A 9,936-nucleotide genomic window follows, 5' to 3' on the forward strand; every position below is an offset into this window, starting at 1 on the left:
AGTTTTCATTGCAATTTCAAAGAAAGGCAATGCCAAAGAATGTTCAAACTACCACACAATTGCCCTCATCTCACACTAATAAAGTTGTGCTCAAAATTCTCCAAGCCAGGGGCACTGTATCAATCTAGAAGGGTGAGATGGGGTGGGAGATGGGAGGGAGGTTCAAAAGGGAGGGGTTATATGTTTACCTATGGTTGATTCATGTTGAAGTCTGACAGAAAACAACAAAATTCTGTAAAGCAATTATCCTTCAATAAGAAAATAAATTAATAAAAATGAAAAAATAAAACAATTTCGAAATGTTCTTATCCTCAGTGGGGTTGTTAATTTGGTGGAAAGTGATTTGGCATATACCCCAGGCTATCATTGTGGGATTCCCTTGTGGTTCAACTGGTAAAGAATCCTCCTGCAATGCCGGAGACCTGGGTTGGGAAGATCCCCTGGAGAAGAGAAAGGCTACCCATTCCAGGATTCTGGCCTGGAGAATTCCATGGACTGTATAGCCCATGGGGTCACAAAGAGTAGGACATGACTGAACCACTTTCATTCTTCACTTTTCAGGGTATCAGGAACAGAAGATTACACTGGAAAAGATGTGCTCATTCTAGGAGGCAGAGATGGGGGCTCATTATGTGAAATAGTCAAGCTGAACCAAACATGTTCACTATGATAGAGACGGATGTGAAATACAGCAAAAAACAAAAAACAAAAAAAAAAGTGTGGGGATGGCTTAGACAATCTTAAAGGAGATTGCTGTCAGGTTCTAATAGAAGACTGTATTAGAATACTGAAGATGTATGCCAAAGAGGGTTTGATTGCGTGATCAGTGGTTCGACAACCATTGCCATCCCCAGTGTTTGAGCGTCTGCTTTGGACGTGCGGGCCAGCCGTGGTCTGCCACAGGTGCAGGGGCTCTGGGCACTAGGAAATGGACCCTTGGACGGCACAACAGAACCTTGTGCACCAGGACCCGTGAGAAAGGGGCAGTGACCCCACAAAAGACTGTCCCGGACATGTCTGTGGGTATCCAGGAGTCTCCGGTGGAGGTGTGGGTTGGTATTGGCCTGCTGCAGGGTCGGGGACATTGAGGGTAGCAGTATACGCATGGGATCTTTTGAGAGGTCACCATTATCATCATTACCTCCACCATAGTTTCAGTCAATTCAGTTCAGTCACTCAGTCATGTCCGACTCTGCCTCAGTCAGTCTATCCCATCAGGAAGTGTCCATAAGCCTCTTATCCTTGTCCATCAGAGGAGAGTCAGATTGAAAACCATAATCACAGAAAACTAACCAATCTAATCACATGGGCCACAGCCTTATCTAACTCAATGAAACTATGCACCATGCTGTGTAGGGCCATCCAGGATGGACAGGTCATGGTGGAGAGTTCTGACAAAAAGTGGTCCACTGGAGAAGGGAATGGTAAACCACTTCAGTGTTCTTGCCTTGAGAACCCCATGAACAGCATGAAAAGGCAATAAGATAGGACACTGAAAGATATATCCCTCAGGTTGGTAGGTGCCCAATATGCTACTGGAGATCAGTGGAGACATAACTCCAGAAAGAATGAAGAGATGGAGCCAAAGCAAAACAACAACAACAACAACAACAACAACAACAACACCCAGCTGTGGGTGTGACTGGTAATGGAAGCAAGGTCTGATGCTGTAAAGAGCAATATGGCATAGGAACCTGGAATGTTAGGTCCACGAATCAAGGCAACTTGGAAGTGGTGTAACAGGAGATGGCAAGAGTAAACATCGACATTCTAGGAATCAGCGAACTAGAATGGACTGGAATGGGTGAATTTAACTCAGATGACCATTATATCTACTACTGCGGGCAGGAATCCCTCAGAAGGAATGGGGTAGCCATCATGGTCAACAAGAGTGCTAAATGCAGTACTTGGATGCAATCTCAAAAACGACAGCATGATCTCTGTTCGTTTCCACGGCAAACCATTCAATATCACAGTCATCCAAGTCTATGCCCTGACAAGTAATGCTGAAGAAGCTGAAGCTGAACAGTTTTATGAAGACCTACAAGACCTTTTAGAACTAACACCCCCAAAAGATGTCCTTTTCATTATAGAGGACTGGAATGCAAAAGTAAGAAGTCAAGATACACCTGGACTAACAGTCAAATTTGGCCTTGGAATGTGGAATGAAGCAGGGCAAAGGCTAATAGAGTTTTGCCAGGAGAACACACTGGTCAAAGCAAACACCCTCTTCCAAGAACACAAGAGAAGACTCTACATGTGGACATCACCAGATGGTCAACACCAAAATCAGATTGATTATATTCTTTGCAGCCAAAGTTGGAGAAGCTCTATACAGTCAGCAAAATCAAGAACAGAAGCTGACTGTGGCTTAGATCATAAAATCTCTATTGCCAAATTCAGACTTAAATTGAAGAAAGTAGGGAAAACCACTAGACCATTCAGGTATGACCTAACTCAAATCACTTATGATTATACAGTGAAAGTTAGAAATAGATTTAAGGGACTAGACTTGATAGAGTATCTGATGAACTATGGATGGAGGTTCATGACACTGTACAGGACACAGAAATCAAGACCATCCCGAAGAAAAAGAAATGCAAGAAAGCAAAATGGCTGTCTGAGGAGGCCTTACAAATAGCTGTGAAAAGAAGAGAAGCAAAAAGCAAAGGAGGAAAGGAAAGATATATCCATTTGAATGCAGAGTTCCAAAGAATAGCAAGGAGAGAAAAAAGGCTTCCTCACTGATCAATGAAAAGAAACAGGAAAACAACAGAATGGGAAAGACTAGAGATCTCTTCAAAAAAAAAACTAGAGATGCCAAGGGATCATTTCATGCAAAGATGGGCTCGATAAAGAAGAGAAATTGTATGGACCTAACAGAAGATATTAAGAAGAGGTGGCAAAAATACACAGAAGAACTGTACAAAAAAGATCTTCATGCCCCACATAATCATGATGGTGTAAACACTCACCTTGAGCCAGACATCATGGAATGTGAAGTCGAGTGGGTCTTAGGAAGCATCACTACAAACTAAGCTAGTGGAGGTGTTGGAATTTCAGCTGAGCTATTTCAAATCCTCAAAAATGATGCTCTGAAAGTGTTGCACTCAATATTCGAGAAAATTTGGAAATGTCAGCAGTGGCCACAGGACTGGAAAAGGTCAGTTTTCATTCCAATCCCTAAGAAACACGAAGGCAAAGAATGCCCAAACTACCACACAATTACACTCGTCTCACATGCTAGTAAAGTAATGCTCAAAATTCTCCAAGCCAGGCTTCAACAGTACATGAACCATGAACTTTCAGATGTTCAATCTGGTTTTAGAAAAGGCAGAGGAACCAGAGATTAAGTTGCCTTCATCCGCTGGATCATCAAAAAAGCAAGAGAGTTCCAGAAAAACATCTATTTCTGCTTTATTGACTATGCCAAAGCCTTTGACTGTGTGGATCACAAGAAACTGTGGAGAATTCTGGAAGAGATGGGAATACCAGACCACCTGACCTGCCTCTTGAGAAACCTATATGCAGGTCAGAAAGCAACAGTTAGAACTGGACATGGAACAACAGACTGGTTCCAAATAGGAAAAGGAGTACGTCAAGGCTGTATATTGTCACCCTGCTTATTTAACGTATATGCAGAGTACATCATGAGAAACGCTGGACTGGAAGAAGCACAAGCTGGAATCAAGATTGTCGGGAGAAATATCAATAACCTCAGATATGCAGATGACACCACCCTTATGGCAGAAAGTGAAGAGGAACTAAAGAGCTCTTGAAGAAAGTGAAAGAGGAGAGTGAAAAAGTTGGCTTAAAGCTCAACATTCAGAAAACGAAGATCATGGCATCCGGTCCCATCACTTCATGGCAAATAGATGGGAAAACAGTGGAAACAGTGTCAGACTTTATTTTGGGGGTCTCAAAAATCACTACAGATGGTGACTGCAGCCATGAAATGAAAAGAAGCTTACTCCTGGAAGGAAAGTTACGACCATCCTAGAGAGCATTATTAAAAAGCAGAGACATTACTTTGTCAACAAAGGTCCACCTAGTCAAGGCTATGGTTTTTCCAGTGGTCATGTATGGAGGTGAGAGTTGGACTATAAAGAAAGCCGAGCGCTGAAGAATTAGTGCTTTTGAACTGTGGTGTTGGAGAAGGCTCTTGAGAGTCCCTTGGACTGCAAGGAGATCCAACCAGTCCATCCTAAAGGAGATCACTCCTGGGTGCTTATTGGAAGGACTGATGTTCAAGCTGAAACTCCAGTACTTTGGCCACCAGATGCGAAGAGGTGAGTCATTTGAAAAGACCCTGATGCGGGGAAAGATTGAGGGCAGGAGGAAAAGAGGATGACAGAAGATGTGATGGTTGGATGGCATCACCAACTCAATGGACATGGGTTTGGGTAGACCTGGGAGTTGGTTATGGACAGGGAGGCCTGACGTGCTGCGGTTCATGGGATTGCAGAGTTGGACACGACTGAGCAACTGAACTGAACTATCTGCATTGTCCTTCTGAGTGAGTTTGTTTCCCAGAACGCGTGGCTACAGCTGATTCGCTAAATGAGGGAAAAGCACAGTTTGATTCCCTACCTGACAAGCTCCAAGGTATGCCGGCTGTATCCCATTGCTTCAGATGGCTATTGATCCCTTGGAATTGACTCTGGCCTCCTACTCTCGAATGGCGGAAAGTCCACAGGTTCTCCACTTCCACCTTCTGTTTCAGTTGCTTGTGACTGTGATCAAGGCTGTAGAGTGGTTTGGAAAAGTCTATTCCAAGCACAGCAGCTGTCCTCTGTGTCTAATGGGTTAAACATCCAGTGGAGAATCTGATGGTGGATGTTGGGGGCTCTTTTCTAGGAATTGAAATGGATATGGTCACTGTGGCACAGAATAGAGGCATCTCCCCCCCGCGCCCAGAAGACCTAAAAGCCAGATGACCCTCTTATTCTTCAAGCATGGCTCCAAGGAGTCGAGCACACCCTAGGCATGTGAGCAGGCACGGCTGGATCAGAGCATCACAAGTGCCATCTGCAGATAGGCTGAGCACTGAGATTTTCCATGACTTAGCATTCATGAGCAGTATGAAAAAGCAAAAAGATATGACACTGAAAACCCGCTCAGGTCAGTGGGAGTCCAGTGTGCTGCTGGAGAAGAGTGGAGAAATAGCTCCAGAATGAATGAAGAGGCTGAGCCAAAGTGGAACCGGCTCCCAGTTGTGGAGGTGTCTCGTGGTGAAAGTAAAGTTGGATGCTGTAAAGAACGATATTGCATAGGAACCTGTAATGTTAGGTCCATGAATCAAGGTACATTGGAAGTGGTCAAACAGGAGATAGCAATAGTGAACATCGACATTTTAATCAGTGAACTAAAATGGATGGGAATGGACGAATTTAATTCAGAAGACCATTATATTTCTTACCGTGGGCAAGAATCCCTTAGGAGAAATGGAGTAGTCTTCAAGGTCAACAAAAGAGTCTGAAATGCAGTACTTGGGTGCAATCTCAAAAATGACAGAATGACCTCACTTCATTTCCAAGGCAAACCATTCAGCATCAAAATAATTCAAGTCTATGCCCCAACCACTAATGCCGGAGAAGAACAACACCTTCTAGAATTAACAACAACAACAAAAAAAAGTTCTTTTCATCATAAGGGTTGTTGTTCAGTCGCTCAGTCGTGTCTGACTCTTGTGACCCGATGGACTGAGGTACAGACTCTCTGTCCTTCAACATCTCCCAAAGTTTGCTCAAACTCATGTCCATCGAGTCAGTGATGCCATCCAACTGTCTCATCCTCCGCCATCCCCTCCTCCTCCTGCCCTCAGTCCGTCCCAGCATCAGGGTCTTTTCTAGTGAGCCAGCTCTCTGCCTCAGGTGCCCTCAGCCTGTCCCAGCATCAGGGCCTTCTCTAATGAGCCAGCTCTCTGCCTCAGGTGCCCTCAGTCCTTCCCAGCATCAGGGCCTTCTCTAATGAGCCAGCTCTCTGCCTCAGGTGCCCTCAGTCCTTCCCAGCATCAGGGCCTTCTCTAATGAGCCAGCTCTCTGCCTCAGGTGCCCTCAGTCCTTCCCAGCATCAGGGCCTTCTCTAATGAGCCAGCTCTCCACGTCAGGTGCCCTCAGTCCTTCCCAGCATCAGGGCCTTCTCTAATGAGCCAGCTCTCCACATCAGGTGCCCTCAGTCCTTCCCAGCATCAGGGCCTTCTCTAATGAGCCAGCTCTCCACATCAGGTGCCCTCAGTCCTTCCCAGCATCAGGGTCTTCTCTAATGAGCCAGCTCTCCACATCAGGTGCCCTCAGTCCTTCCCAGCATCAGGGCCTTCTCTAATGAGCCAGCTCTCCACATCAGGTGCCCTCAGCCTGTCCCAGCATCAGGGCCTTCTCTAATGAGCCAGCTCTCTGCCTCAGGTGCCCTCAGCCTGTCCCAGCATCAGGGCCTTCTCTAGTGAGCCAGCTCTCCACATCAGGTGCCCTCAGCCTGTCCCAGCATCAGGGTCTTCTCTAATGAGCCAGCTCTCCACATCAGGTGCCCTCAGTCCTTCCCAGCATCAGGGTCTTCTCTAATGAGCCAGCTCTCTGCCTCAGGTGCCCTCAGTCCTTCCCAGCATCAGGGTCTTCTCTAATGAGCCAGCTCTCCACATCAGGTGCCCTCAGTCCTTCCCAGCATCAGGGCCTTCTCTAATGAGCCAGCTCTCCACATCAGGTGCCCTCAGCCTGTCCCAGCATCAGGGTCTTCTCTAATGAGCCAGCTCTCCACATCAGGTGCCCTCAGTCCTTCCCAGCATCAGGGCCTTCTCTAATGAGCCAGCTCTCCACATCAGGTGCCCTCAGCCTGTCCCAGCATCAGGGTCTTCTCTAATGAGCCAGCTCTCCACATCAGGTGCCCTCAGTCCTTCCCAGCATCAGGGCCTTCTCTAATGAGCCAGCTCTCTGCCTCAGGTGCCCTCAGTCCTTCCCAGCATCAGGGCCTTCTCTAATGAGCCAGCTCTCTGCCTCAGGTGCCCTCAGCCTGTCCCAGCATCAGGGTCTTCTCTAATGAGCCAGCTCTCCACATCAGGTGCCCTCAGTCCTTCCCAGCATCAGGGCCTTCTCTAATGAGCCAGCTCTCTGCCTCAGGTGCCCTCAGTCCTTCCCAGCATCAGGGTCTTCTCTAATGAGCCAGCTCTCCACATCAGGTGCCCTCAGTCCTTCCCAGCATCAGGGTCTTCTCTAATGAGCCAGCTCTCCACATCAGGTGCCCTCAGCCTGTCCCAGCATCAGGGCCTTCTCTAATGAGCCAGCTCTCCACATCAGGTGCCCTCAGTCCTTCCCAGCATCAGGGCCTTCTCTAATGAGCCAGCTCTCCACATCAGGTGCCCTCAGTCCTTCCCAGCATCAGGGCCTTCTCTAGTGAGCCAGCTCTCCACATCAGGTGCCCTCAGCCTGTCCCAGCATCAGGGCCTTCTCTAGTGAGCCAGCTCTCCACATCAGGTGCCCTCAGCCTGTCCCAGCATCAGGGCCTTCTCTAATGAGCCAGCTCTCCACATCAGGTGCCCTCAGCCTGTCCCAGCATCAGGGCCTTCTCTAATGAGCCAGCTCTCCACATCAGGTGCCCTCAGTCCTTCCCAGCATCAGGGCCTTCTCTAATGAGCCAGCTCTCCACATCAGGTGCCCTCAGTCCGTCCCAGCATCAGGGCCTTCTCTAATGAGCCAGCTCTCCACATCAGGTGCCCTCAGTCCTTCCCAGCATCAGGCCTTCTCTAATGAGCCAGCTCTCCACATCAGGTGCCCTCAGCCTGTCCCAGCATCAGGGCCTTCTCTAATGAGCCAGCTCTCCACATCAGGTGCCCTCAGTCCTTCCCAGCATCAGGGTCTTCTCTAATGAGCCAGCTCTCCACATCAGGTGCCCTCAGCCTGTCCCAGCATCAGGGCCTTCTCTAATGAGCCAGCTCTCCACATCAGGTGCCCTCAGTCCTTCCCAGCATCAGGGTCTTCTCTAATGAGCCAGCTCTCCACATCAGGGCCAGAGCACTGGAGGTTCAGTTTTAGCACCAGTCCTTCCCATGAACATTCCGGGTTGACTTCCTGTCAGGTTGACTGGTTTCATGTCCTTGCTGTCCAGGGGACTCTCGAAAGTCTCCTCCAGCACAACAGTTCCAAGGCATCAGTTCTTTTGTGCTCAGTCTTTTTCATTGTCCAACTCTCACGTCCATACAGGACTCCTGGAAAACCCACAGATTTGACTCTATGGACCTTTGTAGGCAAAGTCTCTCTGCTTTTTAATATGCTGTCTAGGGTCACCCTAGCTTTTCTTCTGAGGAGCAAGCATCCTTTAGTTTCATGGCTGCCGTCAACAAGCTACAGTGATTTGGGAAACCGAGAAAATAAAGTCTGTTACCGTGTCTGTTTTCCATTCTATTTGCCATGAAGTGATGGGACCGGAAGCCATGAGCTTCATGTTTATTTTTATCTTGAGCTTTAAGCCAGCTTTTTCACTCTCCTCTTTCACCTTCATCAGGAGACTCTTTTGTTCCTCTTTGCTTTCTGCCATAAGGGTGGTGTCATCTGCATATCTGAGGTGATTGATATTTCTCCCAGAAATCTTGATTCCAGCTTGTGATTCATCCAGCCTGGCATTTCGCAAGATGTACTCTGTATATAAGTTAAATAAGCAGGGTGACAATATACAGCCTTGACATACTCCTTTCCCAAGTTTGAACCAGTCAGTTGGTTCCATTTCATGTTCTAACTGTTGCTTCTTGACCTGCATACAGGTATCTCAGGAGGCAGGTAACATGACCTGGTATTCCCATCTCTTGAAGAATTTTCCACAGTTTGTTGTGATCCACACAGTCAAAGCCTTTAGCATAGTCAAGGAAGCAGAAGTAGATGTCTTTCTAGAACTCTCTTGCTTTTTCTATGATTCAATGCATGTTGGAAATTTGATCTCTGGTTTCTCTGCCTTTTCCAAATCCAGCTTGAACATCTGGAAGTTCTTGGTTCACATACTGTTGAGCCTGGCTTGGAGAATTTTGAGCATTACTTTGCTAGCATGTGAAATAAGTGCCATTGTGCAGTAGTTTGAACATTCTTTGGCATTGCCCTTCTTTGGGATTGGAATGAAAACTGACTTTTTCTAGTCCTGTGGCCACTGCTGAGTTTTCCAAATTTGGGGCGCATATTGAGTGCAGCACTTTCACAGCATCATCTTTTAGGATTTGAAATAGCTCAGTTGGAATTCCATCACCTCCACTAGCTTTGTTTGTAGTGACTGGAATGCAAAAGTAGGAAGTCAAGAGATACCTGGAGTAACAGGCACGTTTGGTCTTGGAATACAAAATGAAGCAGGGCAAAGGCTAACAGAGTTTTGCCAAGAGAACGCGCTGGTCATAGCAAACACCCTCTTCCAACAACACAAGAGATGGCTACACATGGACATCACCAGATTGTCAGTACCAAAATCAGATTGAAGGGGACGACTGAGGATGAGATGCCTGGATGGCATCACGGACTTGATGGACATGAGTCTGAGTGAACTCTGGGAGATGGTGATGGACAGGGAGGCCTAGCGTGCTGCGATTCATGGGGTCGTGGAAAGTCAGACACGACTGAGCGACTGAAATGAACTGAACTGAACTGATATTCTTTGCATCCAAAGATGGAAAAGCTCTGTAGAGTCAGCAAAAACAAGACCAGGAGTTATCTATGGCTCAGATAATGAGCTCATTATTGCAAAATGCAAACTTAAATTGAAGAAAGTAGGGAAAACCATTAGGCCATTCAGGTATGATGTACTCAAATCCCTATGGTTATACAGTGGAGGAGACAAATAAATTCAAGGGATTTAGGTCTGATAGTGTCTGAAGAACTACGGATGGAAGTTCATAAAGTTTTACAGGAGGCAGTGACCAAAACCATCCCCCAAAGAAAGAAATTGTTGTCAGAGGAGGCCTTACAAAGA

Source organism: Ovis canadensis, chromosome 25 (assembly GCF_042477335.2).
Source record: "Ovis canadensis isolate MfBH-ARS-UI-01 breed Bighorn chromosome 25, ARS-UI_OviCan_v2, whole genome shotgun sequence".
Lineage (NCBI taxonomy): Eukaryota > Metazoa > Chordata > Mammalia > Artiodactyla > Bovidae > Ovis > Ovis canadensis.